This window comes from Corvus kubaryi, unplaced genomic scaffold (genome assembly GCF_017639235.1).
Source record: "Corvus kubaryi isolate FWS band 111438036 unplaced genomic scaffold, C.kubaryi_AGA036_p1.0 128, whole genome shotgun sequence".
Classification (NCBI taxonomy): domain Eukaryota; kingdom Metazoa; phylum Chordata; class Aves; order Passeriformes; family Corvidae; genus Corvus; species Corvus kubaryi.
In genome coordinates, this window is record NW_024580663.1 from 1,549,618 (window position 1) to 1,573,555 (window position 23,938).

Consider the following 23,938-nt stretch of genomic DNA (forward strand, 5'->3'; position numbering starts at 1 on the left):
GGGCTGGGGGAACAGCATGGAAAATCCACGGCAAACACATGGAAAACACACACTGCTGTCAGAACCCTCCTGTGAAAAGGTTGGGCGAGTTTAGCAAACAGAAATGCTCTGCCTGGGTTCAAATTGTGCTGCAGCAAAACCTCAGCCAGCTGCTCCATTTGTTGTGCGGCCTTGGGAGAGGGAAATGCTGGGAAAAGGATTTTGGGGAACAGACGGACAAGGAAACATTCCCTGAGGGATTTTCCAAAGCTCCCTGCAATCCCCGTGTGTGCTGCCCTCAGATTTGGGGGGTGGCTTGTGGCAACTCCCAGGATGTTCCTGGGACCGTGGGGTGGGGTGAGGTAATTCCCAGTGAAGTCCTGATGTGGGAGCAAGGAGCTGCTGTTCCCCCCCCCCCCCACCAGAGGCTGGAGCACATCTCCCATGGGAGCTGCTGGCTCTGCTCTTCCCAGGGTGGGTGTTTAACCCCCAAACAGCCATCGCTGCCCTGCTGGTGGGAGGAGGATGTGGGAACTGCTCCATCACGTGCCGCTGTTGGAGCTGGAATGGGGATGTTGACCAGGGCTCCCAGTTTCCCGTGTTTATTCCATTGCTCCCCATGGTTCTGTGCCACGCTGGTTCTGCTGGGGCTGAGGTCCCCAATGCCACCGTGGTGGCAGCGCTCCTGGAGTATCTGAGGACCCGTTTTAGGACTCTGAGCATCCCAACTCCACTCCCCATCCCCCCTGGATGTTCCTTCTGGTGCCTCTGTGCCCTTGGCACACCCTGGTCCATGGGGTGGGCGCAGGGCTGAGCCTGCAGAGCTGAAGTTGTGGCCGTGGGTGTCCCAGAGCAGGATGTGCTGCAGGACAGGTCACAGGAGGGGACAGGGGTGCTTTGCTGCTCCTGCACTTGGCTCACACAACCCCAGGAGTGCTCCAGGCTGGGGCAGAGGGGCTGGAGGGGAAATGATTGCTGGGTGTGGGTGAGGCCTCTCGAGGGCTGTGTCCAGCTCTGGGCACCTCACAAGAAGACCTGGAGGGGCTGGAGCGTGTCCAGGGCAGGGAAGGGAGCTGGGAAGGGGCTGGAGCCCCAGGAGCGGCTGAGGGAGCTGGGAAAGGGGCTCAGGCTGGAGCAAAGGAGGCTCAGGGGGGACCTTGTGGCTCTGCACAAGTCCCTGACAGGAGGGGGCAGCCGGGGGGGTCGGGCTCTGCTGCCAGGGAACAGGGACAGGAGGAGAGGGAACGGCCTCAGGCTGGGCCAGGGCAGGCTCAGGGTGGACAGCAGCAGGAATTTCCCCATGGAAAGGGTGCTCAGGCCTTGGCAGGGGCTGCCCAGGGAGGTTTGGAGTGCCCATCCCTGGAGGTGTCCAAGGAAGGGCTGGAGGTGGCACTCGGTGCTCTGGGCTGGGGACAAGGTGGGGATGGGGCACAGCTGGGACTCGATGGGCTGGGAGGGCTTTTCCAGCCTAAACGATCCCAAAATTCTCCCCCTAGGGCTCCACCCAGCCCCCAGGCAGCCTCACAGAGGCTCTGGAAGCACCAGCGTGTCACTGAGCAGCTTAACCAGCTCTTGCTGCGGGTGAGCGAGGCCCCATCCTCACGCAGGGAGGGGACGAGCAAGGGGAAATCAGGGCTTATGTTTGCCACTGATAAATGCATTAATCTTTCGAGCAGAATTTCAACTACAACCCTTTTCCAGGCACCTCAGCGCTCCCTTATTTTGCAGGCCTTGTAAGGGAATGTGATTTTGCCTTTTAACTGGAGTGTATCTTATGCTAAGCAGCGAGATTAAGCGGAGGGATCCAAAAGAAGTTGCTGAATGGCAGAATTGCCTTTATAAATAACATTAATAATTTATCCGATCCAGGGGTTTTTTGGGTAAATGAAATACCTGCCTCTGTATAAAGCCCGCTGAATAGGTACACATCTCTGCTTTTATGAGGCTGGGATTAAAGAAGGGAAATGCTAAGGGGCTTATCTTCGCTTCAGTTTGCAGCCCTTCCGGCTCATGGCAAATTCATTTAAGGAGCTGCTGTGTTTGTGCCAGCTCTGGCTTTGTTCTCGGCGCTGGAGCTTGGCTGCATTTCCCACCACGGCGCTGGGGAGAGCTGAGAGGAAGCACTTTGCTTTCCTGACCTCAGATTACCAGACAAAAGCCAGCAAGAATCGTTTTCCTCCCCGTTCTGTGCTGCTTAAAGCGTCTGCCGGGCCAGGACCTCCCGCGTGGGAGAGGCTGGGGCTGGATGAGCCCAAGGAGCTTCTGTCGAACGTGTGCTGGGATGCCCCGAGTCCTGCTGCACCAACGGGCGTGAAACGGCAACGTTCGCCCTCCCCAAAGTCCACGAGCTGTCACTTCCCAGCTTTTCTTTCATGCCTGGTGAAAATCAATCCTTTCAGAGTTCACTGAAGGTGAAGGCAACGTTTGCTTTCCATTCAGGGCTGAGCTGTCTTCGGCAGCGAACCTCTCGGAAGGGAGAATAGCAAAAATCAGCAGAAAAAACCCCTCTGAATAATTCCAACTAGGCAAGGGAAAAGCAATTTGCTCTCAGTTATTCCTCAGACAAAAGTATGAATATAAAAAATCATCAGCTATTTACCCTGCCTGGACTGTTTGCATGAGGTTTGTGCCATTCCAGCTTTGCTTCACCGACCCTCAAAGACCTCATCACCGGATCCTCGAGCCATTTAAAGAAATCAGGGGGCTTGGGGGATTTTGTTTTTTTTTTTTTTCCCCATCAGCAAGGCCCAAAAGCAGAGGAAACAAAAGGGGTTCTAAATCTGACCCAAGCTGCTGCTTATGTGTGCACTGACCTGGATCAGGCCCTGACCGACTCTACGGGCGAGGAGATTTTACCCAAAATTATGTTACAAGCTCTGTGCTCTGCATTCAGAGAGCGAGGCTGTGCCACAGGCAGGTGGGAATTTACAATCTGCTTTAGCAAAACCTGAGATTGTCTTTAGCTGGGTGTTTGAAGGCAGTTTTGTGTCACCCACATCTGCTGCTGCCCAGGCAGGCCCACAATCCCCAGAGCTGTGCTGCCGCAGCGAGGAGAGCAAGCAGAAAGGGAGATGAAGACCTCCTAAGCTTTTATCAAACCCCTCCAAAAAGTCAGGAGATTTGGGGATTATGCCGTGTAATTACATTACCTGCAGAAAAAAGTTGCCTGAGAATTTCCTGTCTTGTGCTGCCAGCGCTTTTCAGCCATTAGTAACACACAACTTCCCATTGTCTTTTCCAGAGGCACAGATGGGCTAATTTTCAGCTACCTGATAATTACACACTGTTTGAAACTATATCAAAAGCTTCCACTCCTGCCATCCTGCAGCAGCCACTCCTGCAGCTCCCAAAGCCCCTGGCTGGGGCGTGCAGGAGTCCCCATCCCTCAGTCCATCTGTCCATCCCGAGGTGGAGCAGAAGAGCCTCCACGCTCCCACTCAGCCTTCCCAGGCTGTTTTTGTAGGGATTTGCACCTTTTCCAAACGGGTTGGAGTCACTGAAGCACCACCAAAAGCATCTGCCCGGCTCCATGCCAGCATTATCCCGGGTTAATATGGGATAGAGCTGCATCAAGGTGGTTCTACTGAAACGCTCATGGGGATGCTGCTGGTGTGGGGAAATGAAGGATAAACCAGCACAAGAAGCTAAAAATCAGCATAACAAGGGTTTAGTCTCAGTTTTCCTGGGCAAAGCTGGGGATCACCAGGCTGGAGAAAGGCAGGATGGACAGGAAGGGTGACGGCCCCTCCTCTAGAGCCAAGGTGGGGGCTGGAGAGCCTCCCTGTCCCCTGATCTCTTCTCTTCAGGAGTGGTTTCTCTGCCAGCTGGGCTCTGATTGGATTTAGAGGGTGTTTTTTCAGTGGGAAAATGCAAAAGTCCTCCCCACTCGTGTGTTTTCTGCTCCCTATCATCAGGTCCTCCTGTTCCCTTATCAAAGAAGGAAATTAAATTGGGTTGACATGACTGGCTCTTGACAAACCCATGTTCTTTGATTTTATTCATCCTTTTACAAGTTGCTCATTTAAGCCTTTCCTCCAGCCTCTTTCAGGGAATTTAGATTAAGATGATTATTCAGGGTTTTTTCTAACCTTTTTTTTTAATATTAAGTCTCCTCTTCAAAGAGAGGTGCTTCTCTCATCTCCAGGGACCTCTGCACCTTCATCAAGTTTGAAGATAACCACCAAGGGTTCGATGTTCCGGGTGCCTCTCATTTTGAATACATTTGACACATCCAAATGGCTCCAAACTCCTTCCCTTCCTCTGGCCTTCCCCACAGTTCCCTTCAAAGCTGTTTCATTCGGTTTCATCCACAATTAACCTTTGGATAAAGATTGAAGCAATGGAGATGGAACAAATCCCTGCTTGGAACGCTCGGTCCGTTCTCCCTCCCCAGGCATTCAGGGCCCTCCACATCTTCCTGTTCTCATTTTACATCTGATTTATCTGCAGGTCCTTCTGGTTGCCTCCAAAACCTTGTGAGCAGCTCCCACTGTCTGTGAACCCGTATTATCCCTCTTTTTCCCCCAGGAATGTGCCTGTTCCCACTCTCCACACGATTCTTCCCAGCTTCCAGGCCCTGCTGCCGCTGTAATGCCATCTAATTATGCTCCTTATCAGCTTTCCCGGGAAGCAGTTTGTTGTTGTGCACCATCTTTGGCGTCTTCTGGGAGCTGCCAGTTCTCCTGCCTTTCCTGATTGCACATTCCCATCCAGGAGAGCTCCTCCAGCACAGCCCTGATGGCTGTCAGCTGCTCATTATTTTGTTATTTCTATCAGCCCGCCTCGCTGTGCCGCTGGGAAGGGACGCTCAGGTGATCCAAAGCTTCTCCTATTCCCCAATCTCTTGGGATGCCAGTTAAGGGCTGGCCTGATAACGCTGCAGAGCTGAAGGGAGGGGGTGGCTGAAAGCTCCTGCAATCCTCCCGGCGGTGACCCGGGGTTGGGACTGAGCGCAGAAGGAGTTCCCTGGGGGAAAGGGATCCAGAGCTGGCCAATTTTCCCGTGTTGGATCGCGTGTGGGAAGTGGGGCTCTGGCATCTCCTGTTGTTCTGCATGCACGTGGAGATGGGCTGGGAAAGCAGCTCTGCCCATGCCTTGGCTCTTCAGGACCTTCATATCCCCGGCTCAGGAGGACCAAGGTGTCCCCACCTCCTTGTCCCTGTTTTTGGGGTCCCTGCCCCACACTCCTGAGGTTCCCGTGCTGGCACAAACATCTTTCTGTGTCTCCTGCGGCCACGTGGAGTCAAGAGCTGCTGGAAAGGCGTCTCCCAGAGGGAGGAATTCCAGCTGCCCTCGGGGATGTTCCACGCTCGGCTCCCGGCTGTTTCCCGGCGTGATTTAGTCTCAGGTTTAACAAACGCTCTCGCTCGCCTGGAGTAATGAAGCAGCGAGATAAAAGACAGGGCCACGGAAGGTTGTTAAAGAATTACTTGCAAATTAACGTGAGGACAAAGTGTGTGAGTTAATGTCGTCTAAAGACCCTTGAAAGCGGCGCTGGCGTGTGCACCCTCCAAGCACCGACATTCCCAGGCACAGCTACACTGGTAAACCGAGCCCAGGGGGCTCGATTAACAGGAAATTTTCAGAATGCCAATTAGAGCAAAGTTTACCGAACAAATTGTTTGCACTTGTACCCTAGAACCATCATGAATTTTAATTCTGCATGGATTTATGTGGCTGAAACAATAATTAAAGATACATGAACGCCTCCCGTTCAGGAGAATCCCCCAGGGCTGCGCTGGAGTTTTGGGTGGGGAAGGGGGTGAGGAGCCTGTTTGGGCAGGAGCTGCTCTCTCCTGGGGGGACTTGGGGTGGAGAAGGCTTTTCCCTGTGGAAATGAGCAGGTTTCCAATACTGAGCTCCCGGATTTGTGCTGCGTTTTGTCCTTGATTTCTTTTCTCTCTCTCTTTTCCTTCTTCATTTCTGTAATCTGACAAAGAATGATGCACGAGATGTTCTCCCAATAAACAGTGGCTTCTCTTTTCCTGCATCCCACTTTTGGAGGCTGTGGGATGTTAAATCAGCTCCTTGGCTACCCCAAAACTGGAGTCTTGCCCCTCCCTGCAGCCTGGGAGGGTACGTGGGAATCCTTTTTCTCCTTGTCCCTGTTCCTGCTCAGCCAGTCCGGGGTTTGGATGTGGGGGAAAGGTGGATGGGGATGGATCCCTTTTCCCGTCATCCCTGTTTCTGCTGAGGCACTTCCAGGTTTGGATGTGGGGGAGAGGCACATGGGGATCCCTTTTCTCCTTGTCCCTGCTCAGCCAGTCCCAGGTTTGGATGTGGGGGAAAGGTGCCTGGGGATGGATTCCTTTTCTCCTTGTCCCTGCTCCTGCTCAGCCAGTCCTGGGTTTGGATGTGGGGAAAGGCATATGGAGATCCCTCTTCTCCCTATTTCTGCTCAGGCACTTCCCGGTTTGGATGTGGGGAAAGGCACATGAGAATCCTTTTTCTCCTTATCCCTGCTCCTGCTCAGCCAGTTCCCGGTTTGGATGTAGGGGAAAGGTACCTGGGGATGGATCCCTTTTCTCCCTTCTCTCCTTATTCCCACTCAGCCATTCCCAGGTTTTGGTGTGGGGGAAAGGCCTGGAATCCCCAGGGAGCAGTTTTTCCCCCAGGAGGAGTCAGAGCCAGCGGTGTGATGTAAATGTATGTCTTCATTTGAATTCCTCTCCCCCTCTCCTGGTTGCTGGTAAATAAGTTACACATATTTTTAGACGAAGTTATTTTCTGTCACTGCACTTTTAAATGTCAAGCTCCTGGAGAGGAGTCTTCAAGAGAGTTTAAGGTCAGCCAGGCTTTAAGGAAGAAATACAGGTAGGGAAGAGCAGCAGTGGTTGGGCTTTGGTCCAACCTAAGCCTGGCTGTGGTTTAAATGGGGGGAAGCAGGAGCATCGCACACAGAGGTGCCAGCCAGGGGCATGGCTCTCCCTGTCCCTCAGCTATGGAAAAATGGAAAAGTTTGAACAAAAAATGCTGGATGAAAATTCTGTGTTGTGTTGGTTGAGGAGCACTGATGAATAATTCATCCCCCCAAAGGTCAGCTTACAAATGATTAATTAACCTGAAGAGAAGTTGTCCTCATTGGCAACATCCGCTGTCCTGAACAGCTTCATCATGTCTGCATGGGATGTTTAAACACAATTATTTGGGAAAAGGATCGAGGAACCTCAGAGCAAACAGAGAGGGGCCAGCAGCAGGTGTGGGGGGCGCGGCGGCTCCTCAGGCTTTGCTAGGCCACTGTGGGGTAAAGCAGGCTCAGGCACTGCTGGACCTGCTGAGATAGGGCTGGGAAGGAGCTGACACTGCACAGAAAACCGTTCAGCATTTGTTTTCCTGCCTTGACGTGGGAGTGTGGCTCTCCTGCCGGCAGCGCTGCTCCCGCGTCTCCCGCTGGGCCTAATGGCTGTGGGGACACGGGCAGGGCAGGCAGGCCTGGCGTCCCAGGGCTCCTGTGTTTGTTAGCAGCCATTGCTCGTGTGCATTTATTAACAAAGTGCTCCTTAAAAGCTCTTCCAGTGTCTGGAGTCACTTCCAGCTCATCCCTGGAGTGTCTCTGCCGGAGCTGCCTCACCCTCAGCCAGGCGCTGAGGAACTGCTGGGGACCCCCTCAACCCCTCTGCCCCCTGATTCAGGCTCCAGAAGAGTCCCCAGCTCTTGCCAGGGTCACTTCTGATGCTGATATTGATTTTTTTAAAATTAATGGGTGTGTTTTACTTTGGCAGAGGCAGTGGCTGAAGGCTGGGCCCCCTCAGTACCTCTCCCAGGACAAATGCGTGGAAATATTTTCACATAAGAAAGTTGCTGTTCCTCCAGCTCCTTCTTCTTCCTTCCTCTCCCAAAATCAGCAGGATACCGGGCTCTTCTTGCACTAAGAAAAATCTGCCCCTCTCCCTGACATGGCTCCTACATTGCACGAATTAAGTTGATTTATTCTTACCTTTTTTAATCCATAAAGTGGCAAAAGCAGCACGTTCACACCTGAGTGCTTCCTGTCCTGGAGTGGGGAAGGCTTCCCAAATGTTTCAGCTCAGCTCCACCGTTTCCAGGAGCAGAGGGATCCCAGAAAGCACAGAAGGAGTCTGGGGGAAAACACAACAGAATTTCCCATTGGGAGCAGTTGGGTTTAACTTTGTCGAGCAGGGCTGGACACCAGAAGGGGAGTCTGAAGTGCTGCTGGGTGCGGAGCCTGAACTGGGTTCAGTGACCCATACTGGTCATCCTGGTCACTGAACTGGGCACCTGGGGTTCAAACTGAAAGGGAAGATTAGGTTGGATATGTGGGAGGAATCGCTGGCTGGGAGGGTGGGCAGGCCCTGGCACAGGGTGCCCAGAGCAGCTGGGGCTGCCCCTGGATCCCTGGCAGTGCCCAAGGCCAGGCTGGACATTGGGGCTTGGAGCAGCCTGGGACAGTGGGAGGTGTCCCTGCCATGGCAGGGGTGGGATGGGATGATTTTAAAGGTCCCTTCCAATCCAAACCTTTCTGGGATTCCCTGATTCTGCACAATTGTCTGTGGGCCTGAGTGCTGATGGAGCCTCTGGATTCAACCCAGAAACGCTGGAGCGCCCATGCACAGCTTGATGTCACCCCTCAGCTGCTGAACCACCAAGTTTTTCCCACCTGTCTGCTCCCCTTCCACGTCTCCTGGCTGCCAATCTACGCAAAACCCCTCCCAAAGTGCTGGAATTGGGAGCAGTGGGGTCATGGGGATCATCCAAGTGACATCGGAGCTGCAGCAGCCACTGTGTCAGCTCTGCCTGGTGCTTCTGCAGCTCAGGCATCTCCTGGAGCTCCAGCTTTAATCCCCATATTTCTGCATTTGTGGGGTTTTTTTTTTTGTAAATCATGAAAATGATTTACAACATTTCACGTTGCATTTTTTTTAATCCCTCAAAATGAAAACAAATCTTTTCCCGACTTCGCCCGATTTCAAGGCCTCGCTTTTGTTCAGCTCTCGCCGAAAAAAAATATGGGTGGGAGAAACTCCTAAAATCCCCAACCACTGGAAAGAAAATTGGGATTTTTCCAAGTTAAGTACTCTGACAGAGCAAACGTGCATGTTTAATTTGAAAATGTTGATTCCAAATGGATTTTTGTTTAAAAAAAGCTTTCCTCAAGCAAGTCAATATTTGTAATCAAATTGAAATTTCCTCTGGGAATTATTTATTTTTATGAGGTCTAATTTTTGCATGGAAAAATTCTACGCAGGAAGGGTTTAAGGCACTTTAAAGCTGCTTTAGGAATCTGGGAGATGGGAGGGGGCTGGGAAATCCCACTCAGGCTGACCCCACTTGCCTTTGATGAGGGTGAGCTGATGAAAGAGTTTAAAGTGACTCTTTCTTCTTTGAAGAGGGAAAGGAGTGAGCAGGAAGAAAGGGGAGGAATTGGAAGGGAGGAGACATCCAACACCAGTTCCCTCCCGCTCCCCTCCTTTATATTCCTTGGAAATCGAGAATAAAAAATCCACGTGGCCTGGGATTCCCCTTGGAAACGTTGGACATCAAAGTGAGGGACCTGAGCTGGGCTTGTGGGGTTCCTCCATGGCCAGAGGGGACAAGGGGCACTTTGGGGAGGTGTGGAGCTCCCCTGTCCCCCTGCCCCCCTACATGTCCCTGTCCACCACAGGTCCACATCCACCAAAAGTCCGTGTCCACCACAGGTCCCTGTTCATCATAGGTCCCTGTCCACCAAAAGCCCATGTCTACCACAAGTCTGTGTCCACCACAGGTTCCTGTCCACCACAGGCGTGTGTCCACCACTGTCCTTTATGGACACCACAAGTCTGTGTCCATAAAGGTCCATGTTCGCCAGAGGTCCACATCCGCCACAAGTCCCTGTCCACCACAGATCCACGTCCACCACAAGTCCCTGTCCACCACAGGTCCATGCCCACCACAGGTTTGTGTCCACCACAGATTCCTGTCCACCACAGCCCAAGGAACCCCATCTATGCTGCCCAACCTGCTGGACATCTCCTGGTGGGGCAGGAGCACTCCTGGGACAGTGCAGCCCCTCCGTAGACATCCCACCACGGCCCCAGGGAGGGATAGGCACGGGATGCTGCTGCTCCTGTGTTAACAGAGCTCCAAACCTCAGGAGAAGCAGCCACAGGACTCCTCCAGCACCACAGGGAAAATTGTCACAACCTCCAGATGATTTTCCTGCAGGACCTGTGTCCATTTCAGAGCAGCACTTGGGGTTAATGATGTGCATAATTTCCGTTATTTTGCCTTTTATTTTTTTAAACATCATTATAAATCGCCTGCTTTCATGTTTCTCTTCATGCTGATGCTCTGGGAACACAACAGAGTGGTAGGAAAGCAACGACAGAGCCCTGCAGTGTCAGCCTGGAACACAGAGCCAGCACTCCTGGGCTCCAGACACTCCCAGGAGCACGGCACCGTGGCACATCCCTGGCTCCAGGGCAAGTGCCAACCTGCAGGTTTGTTGGGAATGGAAACAAGGAAAATCAGGGTTTCTGTGCTCTCTTAGAAAGAGGCAGGAGGCAGGAGCCAGCCGTCAGCATCTCCTGACGCTGCTCCTCTGCCTGCACCCACGGGCTGGGGGTTTTGGGGACCTCTCCCAAAGGAGCAGGGTTTTCCTCCTCGTTCCCAAGCTGTACCCAAGGAGATGGAGAGGGATTGACTCCAGTTTTGTGTAGCTGGAGGGGGATAAGGAGACTCCAAGCTGTGGTGGCTCCAGGCACAGCTCCTGGGGCATCCTGGGTGGCTCCTCACCACACACCCTCAAAGCTTCGCAAACATGCCCCGATTGTTTTCCAGCTCCAACTATTCCTTATCTTCCAAATCTTGCTGCTTCAGCCCCTTTTCCAATGGACTGGGGTGAGCTGATCACCGAACAAAATCCCTTTTCCATCCCCCAGGCCCTGATTTTGTTGCTCTGCCTACACACAGTCCCTGCCTGGACTCGGGTACCTGTGGGGAAAGGCCCTGCTGAAAACATTCAGGGACTGGCAGGAAAATTATCGGAATGATTGGGGTGATTAATTTGGAGTTGTTGAAGACCCTTTTAAAAGATGCCCTAAATGTGTTCCAAAAAGCCACGCTGATCACAAAAGCAATGAAGAAATGCACCTTGATGAGATAAGAGGTGAAAGAAGCAATAAAACCAAATAAAGCAGCCTATATAAGAAATGGGATAAGAGCAAGCTGACAGCAACAATCAGTGGGCAGAAAACACGGGATGCAAACAGGGCCTGACAAGGAATGAGCTGGGAAAAGAGCCTCAGTGGAGATGGAGAGGTGGCTTCCCAATCCGGTGTTTGGCTCCCCAGGTGTCCTGGCAATTCCTGCGAGGAGGGAGCACGGCAGGGCTGCTCCGGGGGGTCTGTGGTGGTTATATTAAAAGGAGAATTCCTGGTTTGGACAACACTGAACTGTTCATGGAATACTCCTGCCTCCCCTCAGACAGGGATTTTTGAAATAAACCTGAAATCCAAAGCTTGGAAACCTGACTCTTCCTCTGCAAAGGCTTCTGATCCACCTGTTTTAGCTCTGCTATCGCTCCCAAGGACATGGAAAAACACCTTGAGGTTGAGGAAACACCTTTTCCTGTCACCCAGAGGGCTGACTTCCCTGGCAGGACCCAAACCTGTAGTGTTCAGGGTTTGGAGCAAATCCAGCATTTCCCAGGGCAGGAAACACGCTGGGAACATGCAAGAGCATCATGGATGCTGAAAATTCCCTCCTCCAGGTGCCCGGGAGCTCTGGCTGCACATGCAAAGTCAGCCAGGTACCATGGAGGAGAGACGGGACAGATTCCTGCTGCCCTCAGGGGTCTGTCCCCAAAATGGGGTTTTCCTGCTTGTTTCACATAGTTTTGCCCTGTCTGAGGTGTGGATCCAGGTTTCTCCAGCCTGGGAGCCAGAGGGGCTGGAAAAGGCCTGGGTAGGGGTTCAGGGTCTCTGTTTCCAGCCTTGGGAAAGATCCCCCTCAAACAGCCAAAATCCCAGGAAGCTTCAGCCTCTGCTGGCACTGGCACAGAAACCAGGAAAACGCTGACATCCAGGGGGAGATGCAAACACAGGGAGCTTCCAGTTGGCCAAAATCCCATAAAACCTGACCTCTGATGGACGGCAGCCTCCACATCTCAAACAGCCCCTGCTCAATATCGGTGCTGCCACCATTTACCTTGGAGGGCTGGAGGAGCAGCAAAGCCTGGAGCTCCCGGAGATGTCTCATTCCCAGGATTTCTGTGCCTGTTCCCATCTGCAAACCCCATGGGGAAAGCCCAAAACTGCGGAGTTGGGGTTATCAGAGCACCTGAACCTCCTCAGTGATGGAAAATCAGAGCGAGACAGAAAGAAAGGATCTTTGCCAGCAGGATGGTCCTGTCCCTCAGGTTGGTTTTCAATCTTGGAAGCCCTCTGGAAAAAGCCTCCAGGAAAAGCCCCTTCCCTGCCTTTGGAGCAGGGCAGGAGCCCCAGGGAATAAACACCGAGTTAGAAAAAAAACAATTGGAGTTTGATGATAACCACGAAGGAGGAAATGGAAGCTTCTCTGCAGAATTCCTCACCTCCCAAGCCCCGGTTCCACCAGACCTCAGCCCTGCCCAGCTCTACAAACATACCAACAATTTGTTACCTTGTTCCCTGGATTACTCCGAGCTTTTGGGAAGAAGTCTAAAGCAAATCCATTAAAAAATGGATTCCTTGTATTTCTGTATACCTGCCTCCAACTCGAGGCCCTTCTCTGTGAAACCTTGACTGCAGCAAATTCACCCTTTGCTTTTCCTCTCCCCAGCAAGCTGTTACCCAGGTTTTTGAGGATTTATCCCTCATCCTGCCCTTGAGTGTCCCTGGGGTGGGAGATCCAGCTGCAGCTCCTGGGAATGGGGGGATAAAGCTCCTTCTGCCTCTCCCCCAGGACTGCTGCTGGCAATTCCAGCCCGGCAGATTCTCCCTGGCTCCACCTGCACCCCAAACCCACAGGCTGTGGGGTGCTCTGGGTTGCACTGGACTGAAGCTCCTTCTGCCCAAATCTGAGCCTGCAGCAGAGCTCCTCTCACTGTGGGGTTTATCCAGAACCGTGGCAGAAGCTGCACTTTCCCATCCCAATTCCACAACCTGAGATCTGCCTTGTTTGGGAACTTCAAATCCAGCAAATGGGAAGCACAGCCGGAGGTGGTTCAGGCTGCATCAGGCACTGCACTTTTCCCAAAAATCTGAAAGCAGCCTACAACAATCACCACTGCCAAACACCTCAAAAACCTTCCAGGAACTCACTTTTCAAGGGATTTAGGCATTTGTAGCCTGCTGTTTGAGAGGAACAGGGACATGGATGAGGCTGAGCTGTATTTTAGCTCTGCTTTCACTCGCAGGACACAGAAAGAAAATCTTGTAGGGTTTTTGTGTTCTGCAGAGGTCACTGGGAGGACTCCAACCCTGATGTGTTCAGCACGCCCAGGTTGGACACAGAGAGGTCAGAAGAGGGGGTGGTCCTGGCAGATGTGTCTGGAATAGTCTCCAAGGCTGCCACAGACCCAGATCCTGCTCCCAGCCCTGCAAACCACGGCTCAGCAGAGCCCTTCCCACCCCGGGCACCCGCAGTGCCCTCCCTGCCTTTGGGGCAAGGAGGGGAAATCCATGCACAGCATGAGCTACCCCAGATTTTATTCCAGCAAAATGGGAGGAACAATCTTTGCTTTATCCCGTGGAAAAAACCCAATCACTTGGCACTTTTTAGTAGCAGCAGCAGTGAGGGAAGAAATTCCTCCCTGTGAGGGTGGGCAGGCGCTGGCACAGGGTGCCCAGAGCAGCTGGGGCTGCCCCTGGATCCCTGGCAGTGCCCAAGGCCAGGCTGGACATTGGGGCTTGGAGCAGCCTGGCACAGTGGGAGGTGTCCCTGCCCATGGCAGGGGGTGGAACTCGGTGACTTTTATGGTCCCTTCCAACCCAAACCATCCTGGGATTCTGTGAAGGCTCGAGGGAGTTATTCCTTAAAAACAGTGATTTTGAACCCAAGTCCCCTGGATTTCCCTTTGGCTCCCTCAGGTTTCACAGGCAGAGGCAGAATCATCACTTCCCTGATTAAATATCAATGCACCTCAAGATTTATAATAAAATTAAGGGCACTTAATTAAGGACCCTGCAACTTTATTCTGCTGGAGCTGTGGTTCCGCACAAACCCCTGAACATCCCAAATCACCCTTAATCCCACAAATCCTGCATCAAACCTTCTGCATCCCCTTCCACCTGTTGCGAGCCAACAAATTAAACAGCTCCAAACTTCTCCTGGAATAACAAGAACAATCAACTCCAGCAGCAGAGAGAAACCCCAGGATCACAGAATGCTTTTGGAAACACTTTTTATTCCCCAGCTTCTAAAAAAATAGGTTTGATTCCAAGGGGAAAACAGAGGAGGGGTTTATAGGATAGACCCAGCCTAAGATAGAGGGGAGCAGGGAGGAAGGAGGGGGAGAAGCTTTAGGGGACAGTGGCACCTCCAGCTGGTGCCCAGCCCCGTTTTTCACCCTCTTAACAGCACCCCGACACCAGCTTTATTCTTGTAAAATATTTAGTGGCTTCCCTCCACAAATTTCCAAACAACTTGGCTGATCTTGCAGGTGGAAACTGGTTTAAAAATTAATTGCAAGCTTTTAAAAATTAATAATTATTGCGCTTAATTAAGCTTGCGGCTTCACAGCTTTTAAGCTGCGAACAATTTGGGAGCTGCTGCCGTTGGGATGGAAAATGCTGGGGGATGAGGGCTGGAAATCTGTTCCCTTCATTGTTTCCCAGAGCAGGTTTTGGGCTCTTCTGCATCATCTGCATCGTTATTGATGGCATTCCTGCCCCTATCAAAACCTGGATCTATAACACGGCAATTTTGCTGGAATTTCTTTTGTTCCAGCCTAATCTAAAATGTTTTCTTGTTGTCCAGAACACATTTGGATATGGATTTTTTTTTTAAATGGATACTTTTGCTTCTCCCATCCATTGTTCTTTATTTCCCAGTGTCTCATTTCTAATCACAGCCATTATCTTCCTCCCTTTCCCGATTTGTTACTTATTATCTGTAGGTCGGCTCATTCCTCCGGCTTCCTTTTTTTTTGCCTGGGTGTGTTGTGATCTTTCCTTTGTGATCATCATAAATACTCCTGTCAAGAGGGAAGGGAAACAAAAGGCATTTATTTCGGGCAGAATCTGAGCAATTTCTGCTTTCCACTGAAGCGGTGGAGAGAGCTTTAAAAATTGCTGCATGTGTGAGGAGGGCCCAGCAGATTTTGCCGTGGGCTTCAGCCTAATTCCTGCATCCAGATGGGATTGTTGATCCTGGGGATCTCTCTGGCACATGCAGAGCTCGTTGGCAGGAGCTGCTCTGCACCCTGGCCCGGTCTCAGCCCCCAAATCCCCTCAATTTCGTCGACCAGTGGTTAGAAATCCCTAAATCTGAATTAATATTGTCCTGCAGAGGTGGATGCACGACAGGACTCCACATCCTTAATGGCTTTAAGCTGAAAAAGGAGAGATTTAGATGGGATATTGGGAAGGAATTCCTCCCTTTGAGGGTGGGCAGGCCCTGGAATGGAATTCCCAGAGCAGCTGGGGCTGCCCCTGGATCCCTGGCAGTGCCCAAGGCCAGGCTGGACACTGGGGCTGGGAGCAGCCTGGGACAGTGGGAGGTGTCCCTGCCCATGGATGAGCTCTAAGATCCCTTCCATCTCAAGCTTTTCCATGATCTCCCTGCCTGGAGCAGGGCTGAAACTGTGGGGAGTTTGGGAGAGGGGGTGAAATGGGGGAATGTTTTTTAGTGTCCCCCAGGCCAGGAGGACACAGGCAGAGCTTCCCCTGGAGCTGAGTGCTCTGTGCCCACCCCCGAGCTGCAGCGCTGCTCTTGGCTGCCCCTTGGTTTGTTTACATTGATTTTAGAATAATGACTTTCCATGAAATAAATTTCGGTGGAGAAAATAAATTATTTTCGGGCCCAGGCCGCTCCCGGCGCTGATTCCCCATTCCCAGCCCCTCATTGGCATCTCCGCATTTCCATTCCAGCGCGAGGCATTCACAACTTTATGTATTTCCCTTTTCATGCAGAAAATCTGCCTGTTTCTACTCAGCACAAGAGGAACTTTTGCTGGGTTGTTTAACCTTGAACAAATGCTGCTTTAACCATTTTCAGGACAGCGGAATGACAGATTCTGCCGCTGCCTTTCTGCACCACTGCTCCGTGGTTTAAACCTGAACGTGGCAGAACTGAAAGCGAAATACAAAATATATTTATTTCCACCCCCCCAGTGCTGCAGTGGAAATGTGCTTTGAGTCCTGCTTGGGGTTAGAAATTTTCTTGGAAGCTGTGGCCTGTTGTGTTCTTCTCCTGGCTGTGTTTGATGACCTGCCAGCCTTCTGCTCCACACAGGATCCCAGGGAAGGGTGATCCCACAGATGCCTCCTTCCTCCGGGGTACAGCTCCGCCAGCGCTGCTCTGCTCCAGGCCTGCAGCTCTCCTGCAGCGTGAGGTGAATTTGAAATCATTTTCCTCCAAGGCTCTTCAAGAATTTCAACCAAGGTCTCCATTCTCCCCTCACAGTGATGGAAGGTAAGCGGATGTCCGGTGGGGAATGCTCTTGGAAAAGCAGCTGAATGTCTCCTCCATAAGGAAAACCCTGTGTTTCCACCTCAAACTGAGGCAGACTCTCGGTTTTGGGATTAGAGAAGCACGAACCTGTGCAAGAGACCCCATCCTCATCCTCAAGTGAAAGCTTGGCCCAAGCCACCCATTCCAGGAGATTCCTGAAGAATTCCCAGAGGAATCTTCCAAACCAGAAAGGGGATTAAGGGAAGCAAACCTGGGCAGGTGTGGGGAAGCTGGGGAGGCCCAAACCACCTCTCTGCATCTCCCTGGGGCTGTTGGTTATCCTGCAGCCCATCCAAACCTGACAGCGTCCTGAGGGGAAGAACTGTGGCGACACAAAATCTGAAGCAAGCAGGTTCTTCCTGCCCCTTTGGAATGTCCTGATCCATGTGATATCCCACTTTCTGAGCTGCAGGAGCTGTGAATTATCTCCCCTGTGCCAGCCCTGCCCATCACTCACACTTTGCTCAGAGTGAAGAGTCTCAATACACGCAATCTCTCCGCCTGCAGAGGCATTCCTCAGCCCTTATCTTTCCCACTTCTCTCTCCATCTTTTCTGCTTCCTGGGGTTTTTTTCCCTGTCTTTTTTTTTTTCTCCTCCAGTGGAGGGAACAGATCTGCAAACAGTAGTTAAGTAGCAGGTGAAATATTGATCTGTGCAATGACAAATTGATCTCTTCTGTTTTGTTTAACACTTCTCCCCTGAAAAGTTTTCACACTCAATTTACTTTTAGGCTATCACAGATCACTGAGGTGATTTTTTTTTTTCTCTAACTGTACCTGCAATGTGGGCATGTAGGGAAAAAGCCACATTTCCTCAGCAGTTGTAGCTTGGTGAAGGCTTGCAACTGGTTCAGCTAAAATCCCAGAATCCCAGGATGGTTTGGGTTGGAAGGGACCTCAAAGATTATTTCATTCCACCCCCTGCTACAGCAGGGACACCTCCCACTGTCCCAGGCTGCTCCAAGCCCCAGTGTCCCCTTGGGCACTGCCAGGGATCCAGGGGCAGCCCCAGCTGCTCTGGGAATTCCATTCCAGGGCCTGCCCACCCTCAAAGGGAGGAATTCCTTCCCAATATCCCATCTAAATTTCCCCTCTTTTAGTTTTAACCCAGTGCCCTTGTCCTGGCGTGCAGTTCCTGATGCAAATCCTTCCCCAGCTTCCCTGTAACCCATCCAGACCCTGGGAGGGGCTCTGAGGTCTCCACACACCCTTCTCTTCTCCAGGCTGGACAGCCCCAGCTCTTCCTTCAGGGCTGTTTCACCCTCCCACAGGATCTTGCACACCTTGCTCCTGTTTTCCTGTCCTGTTGTGAGCTCCTGCCGTGGCTTTGCACCAGGAACTCGGAATGTTGAATGATTATCAGCAGCCTCGTTGTTCAACTGCTTTCCTTTCCTTCTCCTCATCTGAGGAGTCCCCGGGTGCTCCTCTTGGCACTTTCACTCTGCGGATTTATTCCTAATTTGGGTTTCCTGCACAGCCATGAGACAGAGGAGGAATTTGCTCTGTAACACTGCAGTTTCACACTGCACTCGTCATTTGTTTAAGAGCCTCTCCTGAAGACTTCTCCAAAGCTTTTCCCACGTGCACCCCTTGCTCTGGAAGCTCCTGGGCTCCAAGAACTCCTGGTGCAGTGACCCTTCCCCACCATTCCGTAGTTATTCCTGTGCCTCCTGAGGTCTCTGTTATATTTTCCTGAGTGTTTGCCCAGCTCAGAGCTGGGCTGGGCCATCCCCGGATTGCTGCTGGAAGCAGCCTTACATTTCCCACCTCCAGCTCCTCTGGAAACACCTTATTTTTAACAATTCCTCGCTCACCACCACTAAATGGCCCTTTCCTGTGGCACATCCTTCGGGCTCGGGGGTGGATTCCAGCTGCTCCTTGGAATACTTTCAATTTCCCCATTTTCCCCCCAGCCTCCTCCAGCCATCACTGATTTTGGGATGGATCCTCCACTGCTGGGGCTCCACAGCTGCTGAGGGGGTTGGCAAAATGGATTTATTATTAGATTTATTAGGGTTTATTATTAGATTCTTACACCTTCTCAAAAAAAGGGTTTTTCTCCTCTGTCACAGCTTTGTCTTCTCACATTCCTTCTCTCATTTTCCTCCTTTGAACATGACTTCCACTTTTTGAAGGATACTGTTTTACCTCTGACAGGCTCCTTTGGTCTGCTCTTTAATGAGAACTGCTAATTTTTTGCCCTTTTAAGGTCTCTTTTGATAATTGTATAGATTTGCTCTCATCCTCTAATAGAAGATCTTTAAACAGTGTCTGTGTCCCCTGAAAAAATGTCACCCTTTTGGTGGCTGCTTTTAATTTCTTTTTAACAAGCCTCTCCCCTTTTATGTGGAGAGCCTTTTTGAAATGAAGTTGTGATGAACTTTTGCAGGTTTATTTTTAAACTCCTACAACGTTACCGAGTTTCAGTACATCGAGACACTTTCACAGAGCAACCCTTCAATAGCAGCATTTAAAATCAGCCCTGTGGCCTGCTCAGGATTAAACCTGGCAATGCTTCTCCTGGCTGTCCCAAGGAGGAATTATCTGCTGGGTTGTCTCCATCCATTTTTCCATGGAGTTTTTGGAATTCTCCCCAGTTCTGGGCTGGTTTTGGGCCCAGATTTTGATGAGTTTTACGGTTAAGGGTCACCTGGTCAGGTGGGTGCTGATGTAGCCTCAACCTTTTGCTTTGGTTTTGAGTTTAAACTCACAGAGCAGCAGCTTTTTCCAATATTAATTGTTCATTCATTGTTCATTGCACTAAGTAACACCCAGCCCTCTCCTGGACTTGCCCCACTGCTGTGCTCTGTCCTGGCTCTCATGGGTTGGGCTCTGGGGTCACCTTGTCCCTCTGATTTCCACAGAAACCCCAAAAGCTGGGATAAAACCTCCCTAGATCCCACGCTGAGCTCCTCAGCTGGACAAAAGGGCATCCAGGATACCCTTTCCCAAAGTAAACGTCTGGAGAATTTCCCACTTCAGCTGGGATTGCTGCTCCTAAGAATGGACACGTCCAGCTTTGCCTGGATTCATTTGTGGTGCCAAATAAATCTACGAGAGACAGCACCACCAGATAACACATTTTAGCAATGGAAAGCTTATGCTGATAATTCCAAAGTTTAAAAGGGAGCTCCCAACCTCCCTCGTCCCCCAAAACCTCACGGCTCTTCCCAAAGAAGGAGGTTACTCCAACATTTGCCACAGGGAAGCCAGGAATGTGTGACCACACAGAGGAAGGTCGTGAAAATCCAAGCACCTTCCCCTCTCCCATGTTTTAGGCTGAAAGCAGGATTATTTCCAAGTGCCATCATTTCCTCTGAGGTTTTTATCACAGCTGAAAACTGCCAGGAGCATTCGACAAGGCAGGAGAGGAGGAAAGGGAAGCCCAGCCCTGCCGCCTACCCTGGCTGGGTCTGCCTGAAAACCTTTGTAAAGCGAGTGTGCAGCTCTCCTTAAAGGCAGGGGCAAGAGCCTTGTCCATGCCAAGAAAATTTGTCCCGAGGGCTGAGGTAGATGCACTGAGCTCTAAAGGAAAGGCAGGGCTGGCTTTGCCCCCATCCCAGGAGCAGCACAGGCTCCACTGGCTGCTCCTCTTTGCTCCTTGTTCTCTCTGAGCTGTTGTGAACTGGTGGGAAGTCACTGCCCCATTTCTAAAAAAACCCCAGATCCTCGGCATCACCCCTACATCAGTGGGGAGGCCTCTGCTTGCCCAGAGCAGCTGTGGGTGCCCCTGGATCCCTGGAAGTGTCTGAGGCCAGGCTGGAGCAGCCTGGGATAGTGGGAGGTGTCCCTGGTGATGGCAGGGGTGGAATGGGACGAGCTTTAATGTCCCTTCCCACCTGGGATTCTGTGATAAATCCAGGCTTAAAAATCCCAGCAAATTCCCCTCCAGGTGAGTGCAGACAACATTTCCCAACATTTCACTTTTCCCTATTAAAGCCCGGCCTGTTTATCCATTCTCAGCTGTCAAGAGTTTCATTTTCCCCCCGTTCTTGCCTCGAGCATCCCTTCCCGTGCCCTGCCCCCAGAGCTGCTGGGCCGTGCCCTGCTGGAAGCACTGGGCAGCCGCAGCCTCATCTCCACTTGTCTCCGCTCCATCCCCTCCTGGAGGCTCCCGAAGATTCTGTTTGTGCTGCACAGGCTCAGACCCTGGGCTTTAGGGATAAGCCAGATTTTCTTCTGATTAAAGACTTCTGGAAGATTAAAGATACACAGCCGGGGCCCAAGTCAAAGCTGCAAAGCAAAGATCACTCTGCAACTTTGCACTTGGCAATTTGATTGTTTTTCTTTCAGTCTGTTCTCCTGCATTTTTAAACACAGAAATTGGGGATGACAATCATCTGCCACAGAGCAGCACCGTGCCCCTGCTCGGGAGCAGGGCTCAACATGGAGAGCCAGAGTGGAGTCAGAACAATTCCCAGGGTTTTGGCAGAGCCAGTCCAGCTCTGCTGGATGTTCTCCCACTCCTACACAGCCCCAGGCTCCCGCTTCAGTCTGGCTTTGTTCTGCTCTGCTCCACTTTCTCTTTTCCTGCCGTTCCCAGCAATTGTCTCCATCCCACACAGAGAAACCTCTCCATTGCTCTCCACGTCCTTTTCCTCAGCCTGGGTAACAGCAGAGATCCCTCTGTCTCCTCCAGCAGGATTTTTCCCCCAGTCCCACGGGCAGCACAGGCTCTTCTCACACACCAGAAGCAGGAAGGCAGCGGGGCTGGTCGGACAAAGGGCAGGGGACACATCCAGCACCCCCAGTGTGTGCAGTGTGGGGACAGAGCGGTGCCCGTGGGAGCCAGGACATCCCTCCAGTGCCAGGGACACAGCCTGGCACACGAGCACCTGAACTGGATCAGGATCCACCACTGGAGCAGGCAAACTCTGCCTCTCCCCCTGCTCCTCCTCCCCATCTCACTTGTGCCCACTTAGCAGCATCTCCCCAGAGCGTGGCCTGTGTCCTCATCCCAAAAAAACATTCTCCAGCCAAAAAGGCCATCCCCATAAAACTTCTGCAGTGCCCACTTTCTGTTTCTCTCACCAAACACCCGCAGCCCTTGGCACAGGGGATGGTGCCCTCTGTCCTGCCAGACCCCAGGGTCCCTGTGGGGGGTGGTCTGAGGATCCCCCTCTGCCACTTCGTGCTGCCATGGGGTGTTCAGGGATATCCAGGAGCCTCCTGAGCGATGTCAGTCGGTCCTGAGCTGGAAAAGGGTGAGCGTGGAGCAGCCCAGACAGGCCTCCAGCTGTCCCAGCAGCTGCTTTGGGACCCGAGTCCCTCCCGTGGGAGCTCCTGGTGGCTTTGTGGGACCATGGCTTGTCCTGTCCTGCTGCCACCAAGCTCATCAGCTGTTCCCAAGCAGCTGCCCACAGCCCTGAGAAATTCTATCCCATTTCCTCAGTGTCAGGAGCATTCCCAGAAGGCTTTTAGAGCAAAAAGGGCCCGTTTTGTTTGACTCTGTGTTAGGTTACTTCCTTCCCTTCTGGAACAAGGATAGCTCAAAGCGACAGTCAAACAGAGAGGAAATAAAGAGAGTTATGAGGAGAAATAAAAAAGGGTTTATGATCACTTTTCCCACCCACCACGTCCTCGCCGGCTGCTCCTTCCTCCCAGCCCAGCTTCCAGCTGCCAATAACTCACAGAGCATTTCCAGCATCAGCCCTGGGCTGTTTGTCCTTCCATCCCCCTGCTCTGGCTGCATCTCCCAGCTCTGCTCGGCTTTTCCTGCACCTGAAGCCTGCTCCAGGCCTGGGCTGCCTCCCCCCGAGGGAAGGAGCTGGCTCCCTTCAGAGGCATCTCCTGACTCCACCACTTGCATTGGAGAGACCTGCCACGCACACACGGCGAGCACCCGCAGATCAAACAGATGCTGTCTGTCACAGAGCTTAGAGCCTAATTACAGAAGATTACAGAAACTATTTATAAATATTTATACCCATTTAAATATATTTATAAACGTATCAGGATTGGATAAAAGTGTATATTGTTATTTTAGCTTAAGACACAACCAAGTACCTTTCATACAATGCTCATACAATAATCATATATTTGTATTGAGCTGCTTTTTGACGAACATGGACAGCAGCTGTTAACATTTGAATCACTGTTAATACAAAGTAGGTTGGCACCGACGAGCTGAGGAGGATGGGTGGATGCTCAGGAGTCTGGAGCAGCAGAGCAGGTGTGCTATAGAGCAGGAATCTTCCCCTTCTGAGGCAGAAACCTGCTGCATTCATCCAGAAGGAGACTGGAAACACAGAAGTAGATGATGGATCTTCTCTCACCATTAATCTGCCGGTTTGTTGTGGCAGAGCAGAGCCTTCCCCCATCCCTCGCCTGTGCTGCACGTGGGCGAGCAGCTTTTCCCTCAGCACAGCTCCTGGTGCTGCTCTTCCCACCGGGATCCTCTACCTGGGAGCAGCCCTCAGCAGGTGGGACACCTGAATCACGGCAGGTGTGACACCCGAGTCACAATTTCCTGTCACCCAGAGGTTTCCCAGCCTCCCAAATCCCCACTTTTGGGCTCACTTTGGATCCCAGGAGGACCCAAGGCACCTCCTGAGCCAGGGCAGGGCTGTGCTGCTCTCTGTGCAGCAGCTTCGGGTCTTTGTCTGACCTCAGGAAAGGCTCCAGCAAAGACGTTGGGAAAATCCCCGGTGGTTTCTCCTTTCATTTGGCTCCCTAAGGGACACCACGTGTGACATCCAGAGGTGCGCCAGGCATTTTGGGTCACAGCTGACAGAGGCTCCCTGATCCGGATGTGTCCGGGAAGGTTGGGGGATGAACCTTTCGGCGTGTTCTTGTGGAAAACTCAGTGGGGGCGACTCAAACCTCGCCTTTGGCATCCAACAGCAGCCAATTATCCAGGAGGATGCGGGCTGGGGGGCCACCGACCTGGCCAGAGGTCTGGACTGGCCTGGATGTGGGAATTTGGAGGACGTGGATGGAAGTGCAGGGGGAAACAGCCAAGTGAAATTTGGGAAGCACTGGAGAAAAGGCAGCTTGCAGCAGCAGCAGGGAGCTCTCGGTGCGAGCTGCCCCTCGGTGTCCCCACAGCCCCATCCCGAGGAGGGTCCAGGGGGGCACTGAGCAGCTCAGATGCTGCTCTCCATCGCAAGCATGTGCTGTGGGGGATCCAGCCCAGCCCTGCCTCCTCCCAAACACGTTTCCCCCCTCTCAGGAGACAGCAAAGCAGGGAGCTCGCTCCGTGCTCCCAGCAGGGTGGTTTTTAGCAGGACAATCCCTTGGTCAGGCATCAAACAGCAGCATGTGAACCATCTGCTGCTTTGACTCGAACGCCCCGAGAAAAGCTGCTGGATTGGAAAAAGGATATTAATCTGAAAAGCACACAACAAAGCAACTGCAGGGTGTTTCC

At 52.0% G+C, this 23,938-nt stretch overlaps 1 long non-coding RNA gene across 2 annotated transcripts; it reads right to left on the reverse strand.

The window, feature by feature from the left end:
• Positions 1–1,789: 1,789 nt before the first annotated feature.
• LOC121663119 lies at positions 1,790–23,044 on the reverse strand. 2 transcript variants are annotated; one of them, XR_006015536.1, is made up of 3 exons: positions 22,146–23,039; positions 7,916–8,057; positions 1,790–2,443 (listed from the first exon to the last, which is right to left on the reverse strand). It is a non-coding gene; the product is annotated as an uncharacterized LOC121663119 (long non-coding RNA). The 2 variants fall into 2 exon arrangements; XR_006015534.1 differs by having other exon boundaries at positions 1,790–8,057; positions 22,146–23,044.
• Positions 23,045–23,938: the final 894 nt, after the last annotated feature.